The sequence below is a fragment of the Amia ocellicauda genome, chromosome 19 (genome assembly GCF_036373705.1).
Source record: "Amia ocellicauda isolate fAmiCal2 chromosome 19, fAmiCal2.hap1, whole genome shotgun sequence".
Taxonomy (NCBI): Eukaryota; Metazoa; Chordata; class Actinopteri; order Amiiformes; family Amiidae; genus Amia; species Amia ocellicauda.
Window position 1 is genome coordinate 1,459,755 of NC_089868.1, and position 20,877 is coordinate 1,480,631.

The 20,877-nt window shown below is 43.5% G+C and overlaps 2 non-coding genes across 2 annotated transcripts; both read right to left on the bottom strand.

Moving 5' to 3' along the window:
- Window positions 1–245: 245 nt before the first annotated feature.
- Window positions 246–317, bottom strand: trnag-ucc (transfer RNA glycine (anticodon UCC)). The gene has a single exon. It is a non-coding gene; the product is annotated as a tRNA-Gly (tRNA).
- A 6,812-nt stretch (window positions 318–7,129) lies between these two features.
- On the bottom strand, window positions 7,130–7,201 carry trnag-ucc (transfer RNA glycine (anticodon UCC)). Its single transcript has one exon. It is a non-coding gene; the product is annotated as a tRNA-Gly (tRNA).
- Window positions 7,202–20,877: the final 13,676 nt, after the last annotated feature.

The window sequence follows — 20,877 nt, forward strand, 5'->3', positions numbered from 1 at the left end:
CAAGTGTGATGTGTGTATCCTGCAGCAGGCAGAGGAACCTTTGTTTTTCTACAGACGAAGCTGGTGCTGTGGGATACTAGTGTAAGGCCATTTATTCGTCATCTGTTCATGCGCAACGGTTCACCAGAAGTGTGTTAGTGAAAACAGCGGTAAGTGCAGGCTTAGTAGGGTCGCAATAGCTTGAATGGTGTCGAACTCCCCCGAAGCATCACAAGTGTGATGGCGGAAGCCTAGAAAGAAAACGTTGCGTTGGCCGGGAATCGAACCCGGGTCAACTGCTTGGAAGGCAGCTATGCTCACCACTATACCACCAACGCCCAGAAAGTCTCTCATTCCATGACTTTTGATGCATTTCAGATCATTCATCTGACTAGATACATGCGAATAATCACAGCCTACAGTGTAAAGCTTCTGATTACAGACAGGGCGTGTTGAGTGTGCTAAGTAACTTGCTAAATTCACTAACAAACAGTCGCTGCTCTTACTACAAAACAGGTGCAAGATATATCATTCTTAGCTAAACAAACCACGTAAACAATCAATGTAACTCTTAACTAAACTAGGAAACGCGAGAGAAAAAGGCGATACTTAGCTGCGGCGACTTGAGCGACTTCTCAGCTGGCTTGCCCGAGTGTCCAGATGCATATGTGGAAATACTTCTATACAAACCATGAACATAGATTCTCGATAGATGAATACTGTTTATTTAAAGGCCAGTTTTTATTTAGCGTATAGTTTATTGAATTTACCCCCCGAGGTGGAACACGGACAAACAAAAATCAAACCTGCTCAGTGTCAGGTTAACTTGAAGTTAGATGGCTAAATAAATTATACAGATTATTTATTTGAGCGTTACAGGTTCGGTCGGAAAGGAATGATTTACGTAGCCGATTAATTAGGACCGCACATCAGTCATTCCGCCCTGGGCCGGCCCTGACCAATTTGATGCCCTAGGCAAGATTTTAGCTGGTCCCCTTGCATCGCAGCCAATTCCACCACCGATCATTGTGTTCATACACTTACACAGAAACTGCATAGCTTCATGTCTTAGATTTTCTTTATTTTTGAAACAAGAAAAAAACACACAAAATAAAAACAGTATGCAAGAAACAAGTGACAAAACGAATTATGAATACAATATAAATAAGTATTGCACGAAAAAACTATATTACCGACACCATAGTGCAAGATGCATAATGTAGCAGTGTTCTACAGCCTTACCGCCTTGCCTTTCTTGCAGCAAACAAGTGACATAAAACGAATTATAAATAAGTGGATGTTTCCTGCAGCACACGTGAAAGAAAAGGTATATTTCTCAGAATTAAGTTATAGGTAATGGAGGTTGATGAAAGAGTTAAATAGCTGATCGATCAAAAGGTGTGATCGTTGTGGGGCATCGGTAAGAATGCACAATTCTCATTCATTCCAAACAGTGTCCCTTTACTGCATCACTAGCAATGGGCGTTAGCCTATTTTGGTATTTGTTTTGTGTGTTTTTTATTGCTTTTTGTTTTGTTTTATTAATTCACTTTAAACCTCTTATATTATCACATTATTCCCATTAAAATCACGTTTGTTTACTTTGAATGTCCCGCCCCACTTCACGGAAATGCACGAGTTTTATTTACGATTGATTGATTTAAATATACACATGGCTAATCACGCATTCATGAGAGTACCCGCTTATTCGCCAGGTTCTACGAAATTCAATAATTGACCATGAGGAGCACCTGTTAGGCTGGAGATAAAATGCTCCCGGGGTGGAGCTGGGGGGGACGGGATTGCAGAGCAACGGGAACGAAACGTGGAGCCAAAGGCGAACGAAGGACTTGATGGACAAGTAACGGAAAGGGCTAAGAGACCCAGAGGAGAGCTGAGGCGACCTCTGCAACGCTAGCGAGAGTATCCAGAGAAGGGATAGCGTACAGGCTTTTTGAACTACAGTGGTGTTTCAAAGGATAACAACGAGCAACCTGTTTTTTTTTTTTTTTTCAACTCGGCCATTGTTTTCTTGGACTGTACATGGACATTGTAATTTCTTTGTATTGCCAAACCCGGACCAGAGCAGAAGCTGAATTTTTGTCGGAGCCCCTCATTACTTTGTACTAGGACACGTGGACTATTGCCTGCCCCATTCCAGCTCCTGGTGCTGCCGGAGGAGACCAACAGAACCCTCCACGAATGCATTTTTTAGTTTGAACTTTTTTGTCTTTTTAACATAAAGAGGAAGTCTGATGGATTTTATATTAGAGATTTGTAATCCAGTTAATTGTATACCTGTCTTGTGTGGTCTGTGGTGTGCTCCTGGCTTGAGATTCCCCAATTTAAATAACCTAAATCGAAGGGAGAATTGAGAGGTAGTAAATGCAAAATGGGCATATTTGGGCAATCGACAACCTCCCAATGGGTCCTAGTGGCTGTAGACAACCGCTAGGTGGTGTAGTCGTGCTTCCATAAGTTTTACCCCCCAGTGGTACTGTATAACTTCCACTCTGTGACACATCCTAGATTTTAATAGCGACAAGATGTGAAGTCATAGTGAAGAGCTTGGGAAGGTGCGGTCACGCCTGCTTCATCAATGACGGGAGCTTTGGGGAGACGGGAGGCAGTCACATTACCTTCCTGAGAGCAGTAACTGCCGAACCAACACACATTACTTGTGTGTGCCAAATACTTCTGTTTTATTAGTACCTAATTTTTCAGCACCAGTATTTAACTTTGCAGATTGTTGGAAAAAAACTGTACAGGTATTCCCTGCTAACACACAACATTGCCAATAACATTGTAGCAATATAATTTATATTGCTACAGCATTGAGGCAATGTGCTAGCAGGGTTGTTGTACATTGGAATCGGTTCATGCTTCACGATTGGTTAATTGCCTATGGCCTTCATAAACAATTCGTGTATCGACTTTGCTCCCTTTTTCTTGGGATTGTGCGTCTTGTAGGCAGTCCATAGGTTGTCCCTATATTAATTTATTCATGAAATTCCAACCGAAATAGCGACAGTTCTACAGCTATTTCAAACCGGAAGTTTGAATCGCTCCTGATTTCAGGAAAAGGTGTAAATAAAGAACTGTCTCGTTCTGTCCGTCCCTCCCCTCCACAGCCTTGGATCTCTTCTGTTCTCTGCTCAACCAGTCTGCGCACCACTGAGCACAAGTGGAAGAGATCCAAACTCCCAGCGACCCTCGCACTCTACCACTCTCTACTGCCCACATTCCCCTCCTCGCTCACCTCAGTCTTACTTCCAGTCATTCTTTGAATCCACTGTCCACAACCCCCGCAAGCTTTACTCCACCTTCTCTCTCTTCTCCCCCCTCCTCCCTCATCTCATCTCACCTCATCATTTTGCCTCATTCTTCTACAAGATCACAGACATCCACAAGCTCTTCAACAGTCTCCTCTCCACTCCCACCCTGCCCAAGTCTCCCACCGATCAAGCTTCCATTTCTTCATTCTCTCCTCTCTCAGACTCTGAACTTTCCTCTCTCCTCCTAGGTCACAAACCCATAATATGTCCCCTGGACCCTCTCTCTACTCGCCTCCTGCAAGCGTCTGCTCCATTTCAACTCCCCTTCTTCTCCTCCCTCCTCAACTCCTCACTCCTCTCTGGCTGTTTCCCCTCTTGCATTTAAACAAGCTGCGGTCATCCCACTCCTCAAGAAACCTACCCTTGACCCCACCTCTCCTCAGAGGCACCTGTCTCTGCCCTGTCGCCCTACTCCGCTTCCTCTCAAAGACCCTCGAGCGTGCGGTCCACTGTCAGCTCTCTGCATTCCTTTCCCATCTCTCACTTCTTGATCCTCTGCAATCCGCCTTCCAAACACCGCTCACACCACTGAGACTGCTGTCCTGGCAGTCACTGACTCCCTCAACTGTGCTCGGGCAGCCTCCCTCTCCTCAATCCTCATCCTCCTTGGTCTCTCCGCAACATTTGACACCGTCGATCACTCCATCCTCCTCTCCTGCCTCGCTGACCTTGGAATCTCTGGGACTGCTCTCACTTGTTTCTCCTCCTACCTCAACGACCGGACCTATCAAGTGGCGAGCTTCCTCATCCACCCCTCAACCTCTCCTCACAGGCATAACCCCCGGGTTTAGCTATCCTCCCGATGGGTCACACTTCGGTAACTACCTTTTTTACTTTCATGGGGCCCTGAAATCCTGGCTGCGCCCCTGGTCATGAAAGCTGTAATGTCTGGTATCAAAATACATTACTGGCTTTCGGCTTACACACGTCATTTCAACCCACTTGCTCAAGCAGACCGAGTAAACGTTTACTCGAGGTATACGGTCACACAGAAGGAGCATCCCAAGAACACCAGTAAATGGCGTAGAAATTTTGAAAACACGCACAATTTTCCACGATCTAAGCCCACAGTTTACGTGCAAATTCTAATGTCTGAGATGATGGTATCCATGTAACATTCCGGAAATGGACGCATTTTAAAAGTGCAAGGTAACGGTCTGGTCCATTTATTGTGGGTTTCAAGGTAAAGTACATTGCTGATGGACGTTTCATGGTTAATGCAGATCAGTGGTTTCCTTTATCATTATGCTCTCTAAATTGTTGTGGGTCTGTTGTACACTGTTCAGTTTTGTACATCGTGTTTTAATCCTAACTTGATAAAACACTTCGATTCATGGCTTTGTAGCCCCACCAGTGACGTAAAAAACCACTCGGTAAGATCATTAAAACAAAGTATTAAACAATGCGCAATGCACAAGACAGTCCTTTGCCCTGTGCAGTGCTGCGGGTAAACAACTCGTCTCTAGTGCAATAAACTAAGACCATGTAAACCCGAGAGGGAGAGGGGCATTTAATCTGTGACTCGAGCATATTGTCTCCAGTGAGGTCAATACACGAGTCAGGGATATGTATGCTAAATGTAATGTAAATATGATGGATATAATGTATATTGTGGTGGAGTTTATAAAGATAATGTCAGGGGAACTTTAGTGATGTTCTGTGTTTTCTAAATTCCAAGCAGTGGGACTTTAAGTCATAACTTTGTGAGGAATTTACATGTCTTTATAAATTATATATCATTATAAAGTAATAATCCAGCTCACTTTGCTAGCTAGCCTACTGCCAGTTGCCATCCAAATGATGATAATGATCAGCTAGTAGTTAAGTACTGCAGTAGTTTGCCAGTTGTCAGCTAATGATTTTTGATAGTATTGTATTATTTAAATTCAGTTTTTTGTGCACTATAGTATTTTCAGTATTGAGTATTTTTGGTGTGGATGTTATTTTACCTAAACAGTTTATTAGTTATTGCTCTGATTTCAATATGCATAGTGCACTATTTACATTTGTATTGATTATTACATCAATTTCTTCAACAAGTACAGTGTATGTTAAAGTGCAATACATGTTCTGTGATGTGCATTATTTAAATGTTTGTGTTTATTTTAGTTTTAACTAAACATTCTCTATACGCCATAAACATGGGCACCACTAAAATGTTTTTCATCGAGAGGGGGGATGGTTCTGGGGCTACTATCAAATCTCGCATATGGCCCCCAAATGGCTAGGGCCGGCTCTGGACATCACACATTACATAGGATGGGACTGACGTTGGATGGGACTTTTCGTGACTTAAATCAAGTAACAAGTTACTAGTACACACATAGCCTCTAAGTGTACTGAGTAATGATACTCTCTCTTTCGTTCATTCGTTCCTTAGTATAATTACCTTTAGTAGTAGTAGTACTGGCCACTACTCGGAAGGTAGCGATGCGCACCAATAGATCACGAAAGCTTTCTCATAGTTTTGTGTTTTAGATAATGGTTCAATACGGACTCAATCCCCTTTCATGGACATGGCAGGGAACTTGCAGTTAGAACTAAGGAGTCTAATAAGACTTGGTGGTACGCAGAACTGAAGTGCCAAGTGACAGGCTATCACTTTCATTGCACACCGCATTGTCTTCTCGCAGGGAGCGAATTGGGGAAATGTTGGATTTACGGCATCATGTAGAAAGACTGAATGGTTTAGTTACAGAAAAAGATAAAAAAGATAGTGACCTTTCTTACTAGCTGAACTAACCTGCATAAAATTAAGAAGATACAGACATTTTCATGCAATTATTTCAAGTTACAGTCTGCTGCTCAGACACAGTTTGGCGCACAGATGCAACTATCATCAACTCAATTATAAACATATATCTAGAGAGACAGAGAGACAGACATGGACTACATATCGTGCACATTGTATGAAATCATGCTGGTATATGTAGGCTTGTAGATGATTGTTAAGAGGCCTATTTGGAAACATACGAAATGAGATATTACCATAATGAAGTCATGATACATGAAGGAAATGTTTTTCATGTTGGCAAAAGTACCCTGTCAAAATGAAAATGAATGAGAGAAGACTAAAACAAAGGGCTCGTCCGGGATTTGAACCCTTTGAATCATACCCCTAGACCAACGAGCCACATAGCACAGGTTTCTGTGAAAACTAGTTAACATCGGTGCCACGTAGAGAGTTGTGCGCTCCTCTATTTGAACACTTTCTCCTTCAAACATTGCATGAGTGTCTGACTGCCGCCATGACTGATGGCTCGGGTATCTTGGATGTTGTTAAATGACATAACTGTCCGCCCAAGACACTGATGACCAAGGGTCATAGTTTTCCCTTGTAATAATAACAACAATAGTAATTGGAGTGAATGGAAGTGGCATTTCTATTTCTCCTTACTTTAGCCGTCATCGTCGCCAACATTGTTGTTGGTGAGCATGGAGAGGAGTGTATTAGCTTTTAAAGTATATTCAAGCAATGAACACGTCAAATAAATGTAATACCGAATACTTTTGCACGCAAGTGCACATGTATGTTACAGCGCTTCTGGGAGCACGGCCCACGTGAAGCAAGAGGGCGCAGTAAAGGTCTGCGAGTCAAGTGTGATGTGGGTATCCTGCAGCAGGCAGAGGAACCTTTGTTTTTCTACAGACGAAGCTGGTGCTGTGGGATACTAGTGTAAGGCCATTTATTCGTCATCTGTTCATGCGCAACGGTTCACCAGAAGTGTGTTAGTGAAAACAGCGGTAAGTGCAGGCTTAGTAGGGTCGCAATAGCTTGAATGATGGCTATTGGCGGAAGCCTAGAAAGAAAACGTTGCGTTGGCCGGGAATTGAACCCGGGTCAACTGCTTGGAAGGCAGCTATGCTCACCACTATACCACCAACGCCCAGAAAGTCTCTCATTCCATGACTTTTGATGCATTTCAGATCATTCATCTGACTAGATACATGCGAATAATCACAGCCTACAGTGTAAAGCTTCTGATTACAGACAGGGCGTGTTGAGTGTGCTAAGTAACTTGCTAAATTCACTAACAAACAGTCGCTGCTCTTACTACAAAACAGGTGCAAGATATATCATTCTTAGCTAAACAAACCACGTAAACAATCAATGTAACTCTTAACTAAACTAGGAAACGCGAGAGAAAAAGGCGATACTTAGCTGCGGCGACTTGAGCGACTTCTCAGCTGGCTTGCCCGAGTGTCCAGATGCATATGTGGAAATACTTCTATACAAACCATGAACATAGATTCTCGATAGATGAATACTGTTTATTTAAAGGTCAGTTTTTATTTAGCGCATAGTTTATTGAATTTACCCCCCGAGGTGGAACACGGACAAACAAAAATCAAACCTGCTCAGTGTCAGGTTAACTTGAAGTTAGATGGCTAAATAAATTATACAGATTATTTATTTGAGCGTTACAGGTTCGGTCGGAAAGGAATGATTTACGTAGCCGATTAATTAGGACCGCACATCAGTAGAAAGTAGGGTTTTTTGGGCGCGGCCTATTTTGTTATGACGTATGCCCTAAGCTTATTAATATTCCTACGTCATAATTGGGGGGCGTGATTTTAGAGTTATTTCCTTAATTATTCCTACGTCATATCCGTCAGAAAGTGTACACCCCTAAAACCCTGAACAACAAGGCCACCCATAAAGACCCCCCCCCCCTCTGAAGGCAACGCCCCGAAACTCTCCTCTCTATTTAAGACCCCGCGCTGCTTTTAGGCAATACCTCTTTAATTCTCAGCATCTGAAACATCCCGCTTCTTCAACATGTCCAGCGACATCAACATGATACCCCGCAAGAAACAATCCCGGGCAAGGGTTCCTGTACTCACCAATTTGAAGATTGAACGCTCCTGGGTGTTGTTCTGGGGGGGTCGACGGGGTTACCGCTTTAAAAGGGATCCCAGCTATGTTGGAGTGGAGCTTTTTGCTTTGGGAGAGAAGGAGGGTACGTTGGAACCTTTTGAGACGGTGATTGAATACTCTTTTGAGGACTGGTTGAAGGTGATGGCATGGAGAGACCTGGGGCTTGTGGATAAGACTCTAGAAGGCTTGCAAGAGGGTCCAAGAGAAGGCGAAACGGAGTCTCCGACTCAGAGTTTTGAAAGGTGTGAATGGGAAAGCTTGCAGAACTACGGTACAGTGGTGAAGAGTCTATCTCTAACTACTGATCGTAAGGTTTTGTTTAGCAGTACCCTGATTACAAACCCTATTGAAGGGGTTGTGGAGGATCCAGAAAAACAGGTTACTGAAATTATGTTTGACGCCGTGGACTGGCCGTTCTTGAAAGAGGTCATAAACTGTATAAATGATGGTTTTGACATCTTGACCAAATGTTCACAACTGGATTCTGTTAGAAGTTGAATATGCTGGATTATGGATTATATATCCCCCTTGAATGACGACGACGATGATAAAACAGACGACCTGTGGGGGGTTGGAGGGGGGTCTGACGGCTCAGGGTCTACTCTCTTCTAAGAGGGCGGTGTGTCGTGACGTAGTGAAGAGATAGGATAAAAGGCGCAACAATTCATTCATGGTTTAAAATTAAAGAGAATGTCTTACCCGAAAGCTGCGGACGTCGACAGGCTCTACAGGCCTCTTCAAACCCGGGATCACCCCTGGTTCTATTCCCCAGATTTTGTATACACTCCGGAACCCTCTGACTGCGGTTACCCTCCAAGACCTCAGACCCCGGTCCCTCAGGACGAAACAACATGCGGAGCGATGGATGTCCAAATGAGTCTCGGGGATCCCCAGCCTCTGGAGCTCATGGAGGGCCTCGATTTTGCCAAACTGTCTACCGTCTGTGCGTCTCAGGAGGGATACAGTCCAATGGATGTAGAAACACCCCACAAACCACCAGGCGACCCAATGAGCATCGGACTGTCTCGGGGGCGTGATGAAGACGCAGGATTTATGCCCGGGGTAGGTGTCCAAGTAAGCAGAGTGGTTAAAAGCACCCTGGTGTATATTCTGAGTGCTCTCATCGACCGAGCTCTGAAAGAAGTCTGTCGGGGGTGTGAAGTGAATCACCCCAGTCAGTTGAGACACAGTTGTTTGTTTGAACCAGACCGTTACTATTTCCTGTTCTATTTCAACGTGTTTTACAGAAGACTGAACAAACCGTGGCTGAAACCGGCACTAATCAAGGCTCTGTCTTACTCCCAAATACACTCACCTAAAGGATTATTAGGAACACCTGTTCAATTTCTCATTAATGCAATTATCTAAACAACCAATCACATGGCAGTTGCTTCAATGCATTTAGGGATGTGGTCCTGGTCAAGACAATCTCCTGAACTCCAAACTGAATGTCTGAATGGGAATGAATGGTGATTTATGCAATTTTGAGCGTGGCATGGTTGTTGGTGCCAGACGGGCCGGTCTGAGTATTTCACAATCTGCTCAGTTACTGGGATTTTCACGCACAACCATTTCTAGGGTTTACAAAGAATGGTGTGAAAAGGGAAAAACATCCAGTATGCGGCAGTCCTGTGGGCGAAAATGCCTTGTTGATGCTAGAGATCAGAGGAGAATGGGCCGACTGATTCAAGCTGATAGAAGAGCAACTTTGACTGAAATAAGCACTCGGTACAACCGAGGTATGCAGCAAAGCATTTGTGAAGCCACAACACGTACAACCTTGAGGCGGATGGGCTACAACAGCAGAAGACCCCACCGGGTACCACTCATCTCCAATACAAATAGGAAAAAGAGGCACAAGCTCACCAAAATTGGACAGTTGAAGACTGGAAAAATGTTGCCTGGTCTGATGAGTCTCGATTTCTGTTGAGACATTCAGATGGTAGAGTCAGAATTTGGCGTAAACAGAATGAGAACATGGATCCATCATGCCTTGTTACCACTGTGCAGGCTGGTGGTGGTGGTGTAATGGTGTGGGGGATGTTTTCTTGGCACACTTTAGGCCCCTTAGTGCCAATTGGGCATCGTTTAAATGCCACGGCCTACCTGAGCATTGTTTCTGACCATGTCCATCCCTTTATGACCACCATGTACCCATCCTCTGATGGCTACTTCCAGCAGGATAATGCACCATGTCACAAAGGTCGAATCATTTCAAATTGGTTTCTTGAACATGACAATGAGTTCACTGTACTAAACTGGCCCCCACAGTCACCAGATCTCAACCCAATAGAGTATCTTTGGGATGTGGTGGAACGGGAGCTTCGTGCCCTGGATGTGCATCCCACAAATCTCCATCAACTGCAAGATGCTATCCTATCAATATGGGCCAACATTTCTAAAGAATGCTTTCAGCACCTTGTTGAATCAATGCCACGCAGAATTAAGGCAGTTCTGAAGGCGAAAGGGGGTCAAACACAGTATTAGTATGGTGTTCCTAATAATCCTTTAGGTGAGTGTACATGTCACTGCTGGACAAGTCCAGAAAATCATAGATGAGATTTTGCTGGAGCTGAAAAAGGAGCCGTTTATAATAGAGAAACTTGGGCAGCTGCTCAATGACCTGGATGAGCCAAGTAGAAAAACCGCTGGCAAGCTAAAAGCTTATTTCTTCCGTAAAGAAGTTAAAGCTGGGGGCAGCGACGAAGAATTCGACATCTACGCCACTGATTCAGACTCTGACCTGAACTAAGGGACTTTGAACATGGGGAATGTTCTGGACTGCTGCTGCAACTGGTTCTGTCATCAACACTCTGCAGCTAACCTGAGAGCGCTATTACACCATGTGCTTGACAGAAAAGTAGCCAACGCGAGCCTTTTCTCTACAGATTTAACCATCGATGAGGATCAACTTTCAAACCTGGAAAAGTTAATGGTTGCTGTAACAAAGACCGGGGGGTATGAACACTGGGATGAAGCGCTCAAGGGGGCCAAGAATGATATTAGGCCATTTCATCAACATCTGTATGACCTTTTACTGAGCATGTTTAATACCCCTCTGTTTACTTTTAAAATAGGTCATATTGTTGTTTTATTTACATATGTAACTGAGGTGTGTGCCTACAAGATAAAGAAACAGGTATTTGTTGATATAGATCAAGTAACCAATCATCTGATTTCTTTTTGTCTGGACCGTAGAAAAAATTGTTGTGTATGTTATACTTTTCTCAAATGTCTAAAAAGGGGTATCTGCTCTCCTGAAGTTGAATAAAAAACCTTGTATAAAAACTTTGCGCATAGTGTGGGTCTGTGTGTTTATTTGGCAGAATGACTCGGCAAGCTCCCCAAATGCATGAACTATACTACAACCCAGCCAAGATTGGGGGTTTGGCGGGTAAGAAGGGTTTTCAAAGGGGACTCGCTGAGGCCGGTGTGAAGGTTAATGATGTGGTTGTTTCAGAATGGTTACGGGAACAAGACGCCTATACCTTACATAAACCTCTCAGGATTAACTTTAAAAGAAACCGTGTATATGCAACTGACATAGACTCACAATGGCAAATGGATCTAGTCGATATGTCAAATTTATCAAAACATAACAATGGTCACAAATTTATGTTGATGTGTATCGATGTGTTATCAAAATATGCCTGGGCTCGCATTCTACATAATAAAACAGGTCGGGCGGTGACAAGGGCCTTTGAGGATATATTGTCCCAGGGACGATGTCCTAAAAAACTGCAGACTGATAAAGGAAAAGAGTTTCTCAACAGAGAATTTCAGAATCTACTGAAGAGACACAAAATACATCATTTCACCACCGGTAATGAGCTTAAGGCATCGGTGGTGGAGAGGTTTAACCGCACCATAAAGACCAAAATGTGGAGATATTTTACAGCGGTCAACACGTTCAAGTATTTTGATAAAGTTCAGGATTTTATCGATGCTTACAACCAAGGGTATCACGCCAGTATTAAAATGAAGCCTATAGATGTTGATCAAAGTAATTCTTTTAAGGTCTATAAAAAATTATACGGCCCATTTATTAAGAAGGGGAAAACTACTTATAAGTTCAACATCGGCGATGTGGTTCGCGTTTCAAAGCTAAGGAGTACTTTTGCCAAAGATTATGAACAAACATTTTCTGACGAATATTTTACAGTTACCGAACAGGTGGCTAGAGACCCCCCCGTGTACCGGTTAAAAGACTATGACGGGGAGGATATAGAAGGAACGTTTTACGAAGCCGAGTTACAAAAAATTATTGTGGGTAAAGACATTGTATACAGAGTTGAAAAGATATTAGCTGAGAAAACCCAGAACCGGAAAAAATATGTGTTGGTGAAATGGCTTGGATGGCCTGAAAAGTTCAATAGTTGGGTCCCTGAACAACAGGTTTGTGATATTCAAGCCTTATAACAACATGCCCGCCGGTGTGAGGGGGTCATTACATTCGATACTCAAGATGGAATCAGGAGGCTTCTACGTGACTCTACCCAGTAACGCCTCTCTCGATATATACCCTAAAAATGAAATATCCAGTTACACGGTACAATTTGGAAAATCTATAGATCTAAGGGGGTCGTGGGAAGTGGGGTTGGCGGAAATACAGTATCCTTACACTTGGGCTGTTTTACAAGATAAGGATGCCACCTTCGCCATTTTTGACGATGTTAAAAAGAGTCAATGGACATTCACGATGCAAGGAGGTTATTATGACAATGTGGATACAATATTAGATGAGATGCATAAACAGTTCTCAGAAGGCACCCCCAACATCAAGCTATATTACAACCCTATTAAAAACAGAGTGTACAAGGTGTCAAAACCTGGTATTAGCATTCAAACCAAAGGACAACTGGGGCGTATATTAGGGTTCTATTCTGACACAGAGAGCAGGTTCTCAGAAGTGGTGGCCCCCTTCCCGGCTGACATCAGGGGCGGCTTTTACACTCTTTATGTGTATACGGATATCATAACACACCAGAGGGTCGGGGATAGCTATGTCCCCCTTTTGAGAAATGTACTTCTTAAAGGTAAAAGCAATGACATGGTCACAATTACTTATGACAAGCCACACTACGTACCAGTCTCAAAGACCCACTTTGACAACATCACGATCGAAGTAAAATCGGATCAGAATATCAACGTACCCTTCCGCTTCGGTAAAGTTATTGTCAAACTACATTTTCGACCCCTGAAACAGTGTGTACATTATTAAAATGGCTACCTCGAGGGGTTATGTAGATCCTAGCGCCTATGTGGATTATTACAAGATGCAAGCCGGGAACGGCTTGCCCGGTTTTGTAGGAGCCCCCACAATGTATGGAGCCGGTCTAGGAGGACTCTTTCGTGGTCTCTTTAGAATGGCCGTACCCCTGCTTAAGAGAGGCTTTGCTATAGCCAGACCCCACTTGAAATCAGCGGCTAAAAATATTGTTAGTGACGTGTTCACCAATGTTATGAACCGGGCAGCTAGCCATGAGCAGCAGGAGGGTTCGGGTCTCATGGTAATGGCGAGGAGGGGGGGTAAAAGAAGAAACAGTATGTGTCCACCAGGGCGACGAAGATCCGTGGCTAACAAAAAACGAAGAAGCTCTCATTCTCCAACATATCGTGGAAACACTCGGAGAAGGAAGCAGCACAAGAAAAAACCTGCAAAAAGAAAGTCTCAAAGAAAGACAAATAGAGCCTCAGGATACATCTTTTAAAAATGTCTTTTGTCCACAGTCTATCGGAAGAATGCGTCAAATCAGAACTGGATCTGTTTACAGTTCCATACACTCAAACGAGTATAGATAAGAGCATATATGTAGAGATACCCCCTCTTTCCGCAATTTCAGATACGGCCCCTCTGGAGTTTTTTATAGCTGGCAATGGCGAGGATTATATTGATTTGAATAACACATTTATTTTAATGAACTGTAAAGTGACTGATGAGGATGGCGATGCAATCGAGAAGACGGCCAACGCTGGGGTCATCAATTACCCGGTGGCCACCATGTTTTCACAGGTGGATGTGACCCTGGGAGATCGGCTCATTAGTCAAAGCAGCAATACTTACCCCTATAGGGCCATGATGGAGTGTATCCTTAATTATAGTGAGGAGACCCTAAGCAAACAGTTCAGCCCCGGCCTTTTCTTCAAAGACACCCCGGAAGCTATGGACGACCAGGATCCAGAGGGACTCAATAAGGGTTTGCAAAAAAGAACGGCCTTTTCAACAGAAGGGAGGACCTTTGAGCTAATGGGACATATTCATGCAGACATATTTTTCCAAGAAAAACTCATGCTCAACGGGGTAGACATTAAAATTAAAATGATCCGTAGTAAAAGTGCTTTTTGTCTGATGACCCCTGATACTGAAAAATATAAACTGACCATATTATCGGCCTCGCTGTTTGTGAAAAAAGTATCCGTCTCCCCGGCGGTTAAACTAGGACATGCGCAGGCTTTAATGACGGCAAACGCCAAGTACCCGATCGAAAGAGTCTATATGAAAGTCCACAGTATCCCCGCAGGGACACGGGTGATGAACCAGGAAAATCTGTTTCTAGGCCAGCTCCCAAAACAGGTTATTATAGGTCTCGTGGATAATGATGCATTTACCGGGGTTTACAACAAGAACCCCTTTAACTTTAAACATTATAACGCGGAATTTATAGCACTGTACGTCGATGGTGTGCAGGTTCCATCCAGACCTTTTCAACCTGACTTTGAAAACGGCAACGCGGTTCGTGAATATTACAGTCTAGTACTGGCTACGGGTCGCCATCTCAAGGATCAACCTCTGCTGATCGATCGCCGGGAATACTGCAGCGGTTACACCCTGTACGGTTTCAACCTGACCCCTGACGAAGAGTGTGGACAACATTTTTCACTGATGAAGACGGGCAATATGCGTTTGGAGATGCGTTTCAAGCAGCCTCTACCACGCACTGTAAATATGGTCGTGTATGCTGTGTTTGACAACATTATTGAGGTGAATCAGAGGAGAAACGTTCTGTATGATTATTATTAAAATGAACACCAGAGAGCTCAACCACATCATGAATGCCCTGGACGGCTCACGGAAAGTGTTTCAAGGAGTCTACGCCTGCGACCAGCTGCCTAAATTTAAGATCAAGAATTTACCTGCAATGTACATAATCAACACACACCCTAAAAATATGCCCGGAGAACATTGGCTGGCTATTTATCTAAGGGAGGACCGCCGTGGGGAATTTTTTGATTCCTATGGAAACCCCCCGGATTTCAGACCTTTCCCTCGGAAGATCAATAACTTTCTGCTCAACAACTGTCAAGAAACCATTTACAGCGGTCGTCAAGTACAAAGTCTTCAGACCTTCACTTGTGGTCAACACTGTGTGTTTTTCTTATATCATAGATCTAAAGGAAGGTCATACCCCGATATTATGTCCTTGTACAGTGAGGATTTAGGCCAAAATGATAAAAAAGTGGCAGAGTTTGTCAGGACACTGTGGACCCCCCCTTATAACACAATTACTTACGACCCTAGCCAGCCATGTATACAGATGGGGTGTTCTTGTGAGGATTTTAAAAGATGTCATGCGTGTTAAAGTGAAAAAATAATGAAAACAGCCTTTGAATCATTAGTTTTGTTTTTATTCAGCACAAATCTTATACAAAGCAGGGTTATGTTATAAATAAATGTACAACATTTGAAAATAAAAAATAAAAATAAAAAAATGGTTTGTCGGTTCCTTATTTACAGGGGAGACAAATAAAAACATGAGATTAATAAGCTTCCCAACGATGGATAGATCCTGAGGAGGGTTGCTCAACACGGTCAGAGTAATGAGATATCGGCGTCAGATCAGTCACCACCTCTTTACACAGACGGATTTTTTGTCGCGTTTCCTGGTTAGGGACTGTTGATTGGGGTATGTTCAGACAGGCCATCGCCTGTAGGAAAGCATTCCAGCCTACAGGTCGGCGACTATCGGGTACCTTATTAGTGCTAGTGACACTCTTCAACAAATCAAACATGTGTGAACCTTTGAGCAGTTGTCCTTTAAAAACAAATTCACCCTGTTCATTCCAAGTCGTTACCCGCGGTTTCTGAACCATTTTGTGCAGAATATATTCTGCATGTCTTTTGCTTCTGGCCGGCATGTTTCTCAAAACATCCGTTACAACATCTCCCTCTGAACTCTCAACAGGTTCGGGCACCGCAACATCTTTATCAACCGTACCCCCCGCATCAGTCCCAGAACCATTTTCTTGAGAGGCCATGGTTAAAGTTAAAATGTTTTGATCTTTTTCACCCTGTCTAACCAGACGGAGGTAGAGCTGTAACGTGTTGCTATACATCTGGGCTTTGGAATACTGATTTAAATCGGCCCTGGCCAGTATAGCTTTCATTTCAGAGTCCAGGTTGTTTTCGGCCGTTTGTCTAATGGGCTCTGGCCCGACAACATTTTTTCTCAGTTTCTCAAGCTGCTCCTGAGGGATCAAAAACATTTTCTGAGCATATTCCATTATTAACCCACTCTGGAAGCTAGAAGACTGGTTAGGAAAGGCACGGCTATGCTCAACAGCGGTCCTATAAAACCTCCGGTTTGATTAATCTTCTTTCTTTTTCTTTTAATAGAATACTTCTTATTAGCGATGATCTTGATAACCGCTTTTTGTTTTTTGAGTTTAGAATGTTGAGAAGGGGTTAGGAGTATATTACCGCGTAAGATGTTAAAAGCTATTTCACACAGGGTCTCGATCAAATCCGAGGGGGCCCCTGCCAGCACAGCTTTCCTATGGCACGGGCTCCCCTCAAATAACATTTGCAAAAGCGGCAGATTTCTTTTAATCCGAACAGACATTCTTATTTATTTCCTTTTCTTTAGCACATACACTGCCGGCCAATCGGGCGGGCACAAACCTGTTCTGAGGCGAAAGTCTTCTGGGGTTTGTGCTTTTAAGTCCACAATCAAGTACCCGTAGGGTTTTTTGGTGGCATCCTCAAATGCCTCCAAAAAGAATTTGGTCTGGTTAGGGTACATTTGACGAGCCAAGACGGTGACCTGTAGTTTATCTCTGGGGTTTTTAAAAAGAATTATATAATTGGCATTTAAATTAATAGTGCGGCTTTTTTTACCTTGAAAAAATAGATTTTGAACTAAATAAATAATACTTAAATTCCTATGATGAGTGTACTTTTGTAAAGCTTTTTCCACTTCACTGTTGTCACCGGCCTGCTCCATCAGGTCATCAAGGATCACTAGATTAGTTTGTCCGGGCGGGAACAGGTCATCGTCACACAACGAGGCGGGGAGACCTTGCACAAATTTCAGATAATTTTTTTTTGATGCCAAATCATCGTAGAGAGGTTGCCAGCAAGAGTAACACCACACTATGTTGTCAAGAGCTTGGGACACGGTTGCGTCCACATCTTCTATGATGTTCTTTATAAGATAGCTCTTACCCGAATTGGAGGGACCGGCTATAATACAGGAGAAAGGGTGTTGAAGTCTGTTATCAAAACCACCGCTAATATCCATAAGGCAGAGTGGTATAATCAGTCTTCAACACTCTTTTATTGTACACCACCCTGAACCGTTTGTTTAGTGATCTATTTTCCAATGTGTACCCCTTTTTATTGCGATAGATCTGATTTCCGGCTGTAATAATCTCGCGAGGAGGCGCGTCTTTCTCGGTTACAAAACTTTGTACCAGGGTCGTCAGAGACTTGATGTTAATGAGCTTGTTGTTACAATGGTTCAGAGTGAAACCCTTAACTTTCATACAGGTCTTACCCGCAGCCGTTCTGTATGCGTAAGTCTTAGGACCCCCTGAAACAAACTCAACTATGTGGTCCTGAGGATCTAGCTCACTCGTTAACTCCCCAAGGTAGTCCCCGAGGGGAGGGACCCAATCCCCTGGCCTGGTGACAAAGATTACAGAGTCAGTATCATGATAGAGCGTGCGTTCCTGCAGCTGATCCATTAAGTTGTACAGTTCAAGCCGGGCGTAAGCCGTGGTAAAAACCGCTATGAAAACATTAACGTTTCCCTGTTTGGTGGGGAAATCTTTAGGGGCCCTCCACTGGACCTGTGCCACGTGGTCATTTAAGAATTGAAAGTGTGATACTGCATGTTGTTTGGAAAACATAAATTCTATAAACTGTTCAGGGGTTTTAATCAAGGTTGTGTTTAGACGGTTATTTCTTTCCCCAAACTTACCCCACAGACTGTTTAAAATCAGTTTGGACATTTGTCTCTTGGCGGGGTTTACAGTTATGTTCCCCGGCTCTAGACGGATCCCTTCCTTTTCAAAATATTGCTGAACGTACCGCTCTTTGGCAGCGGAGTCAACACACCATGAGGGATAGCCCGATGCCTCCTGTTTCCCTTTCAGATGGGTCATAATGTACTCAGCAAAAAGAGTATCAGATTTTTCAGAAAAATGCCAAACCTCATACACCTTACCGACTCTGTAACCTTTCTCCACCGCCTTGTCAAGCTCAATGCTACACCAGACACCCGTCAGCGCTCTCTCGTCATCACTGTGCAGACAAGAGGTATTTTGATTTTCAGTTTCCACACACGTTCTACACAGAGGGAACATCAATTTTCCCGAACACCTGTAAGGCAACACGGGTAAGAACAGCTCGCGAGGAGGGTACATGCTGACTTTGATCAAACCAAAGTACTGTCCGATTTCGAGAAAGTCACGATAAACAATGGTTGGATGCCCCACCGGGTACATTTTGGTCTTGTTGACATAAGGGTACAGACTGGTGAAATCATAGTAATCTACTCTCTCACCCTCCTTTACCTCATAATGTAAACAGAGGGCGTTGGTACGACCCCCAAATAACGCATCCCTGGGCTCTAGACGTTCAGGAAAGTCCAAGGTTTCCATAAACCGTTGTACCCCCACATCCTGTTGCTTCAGGGTCGTCCACGCGTGTTCCCAAATCACCAGTACATTCAAACCATAGGTGTTTTTTAAAGTTTCAATTCGTTCCTGGAAATTATAGTACATATCACCGCAGAGTTTTTGTGTTACGGGGTTAAAGGTGTTTGGGTCGAAGCACTGAGGACAGCCCTGGTAAATACAACCAGCAAACTCATAAGCGGTACGCCGCCCGGACACGTCGCTAAAACCGTCTAAGTAGTAAGGACCCATTTTGACTTCCCCTTGATTTAAAGCATGTCTGATGAAGATGTTATCCCGGGCACTCAGATATTCCAGCCACTGTATGGAGACAGTCGAAAAGTTCTTTTGTCTAGCACGATAGTTGTCAGAAGTGGTGACCGCTATAGTGTTTTTCTGCAAGAAATTGGATCGATACATTTTCATGCAGAGAGACGCTATGGTCACACTTTGCAAAGGGTCGAGACCCGACGTGTTGATAACCTCGGCGCGGAAACGCAAACAGGCTTCTTTAAGGATCACCACATCATTTTTACAATAAGCGGCCATCTCTTCTCGGAAATCAAAAACACCTCCCTTAACCGTATTGTACCATTTAAAGAATTCCTCCCTCTCATGAGACATCATAGTATCAACCCCATAATAAGAGGCGGGCGGGTAGGACCCTCGATAATTTTGAGTGTCCTTAGTATTAAAAAAATGGCAGAACCAACCTTTCTTCTGAGCCCCAAAACCCAGAGCTTTAGGCAAAGCGCTCAATTTCATGGGGAGGAAATTTAACGAGTCTATGTAACGTTGGTTGAAAGCCTCGTCGGTGAAACACATGATCTTGCTACCCTGAGCTATTATTTTTGGGGTCACCCCATTTTCCACCAGATACTTCATCAATATGTAAGAATCATAACCCTTAGCATTGTGGGCAATAAATGTGTAATTGAGGTATTTTGGACTAGCTAGCTGACCACTCACAATCCAACATGTCAATACAGTGTATATAATTAGCAACATGGACCCCGTTTTCTTGCCGGCATTCAAAATCAAAAAAGACATACCGGTTGTGCGGCGGCTCCTTTTTAACCGGCTGAATAAAGCACTGGTGTTCAGACCCCGGGGTTAAATCCGCATTACAGATCCTACATCTCGGTTCCAGACATTTGTGTGGTTTAACCTCATGAAAACGGTACTGGAGGCAACACTGCGGGCAATATTTAGTTTGATCACAATAACTCCGTTTTTTAACCCCCTCAGCAGCGGCCCTCTGCACCTTATGTTCGGAAAAACAGAACGCGGAGAGACAAATCCTTAAGCAATCTTTACATCGAATGGTAGGGGCCAAACCCTTACGACATTGCGGATTGAAACAGACGTTACAGTAACCGTCACAGCGGTGCTTAAGCTTATCATTGAAGGCCTTATAACACCAATGACAAACATACGAACAACCCAAAAAAGCCGTCAAACTCTTTATTCCAAAGTAATGACTATCACTTAGGAAGAGAAACAGTGTCTGTGTATGGGTTTCAGGATGTGTCTGAAATTTCACAAATACTTCCTTTACCTCACAACGGTACCACACAACAATTTTTAAAGACAACAACTCCTCAAACATGGCAATGTCTGAAAAGGCAACCATCTGTTGAGAGTTTAAGCCGGCCCTCTGATGAAGCATTAAAGCCTCTTGCATAGCTTGGGGTTCAGGCATGTCGGGGGTGAGTAGTTTTATTAAACTGTAAGCAAAACAGAGCTTATTGTCACCATTGGAACTCACCACTAATTGCCTGAGCTTGT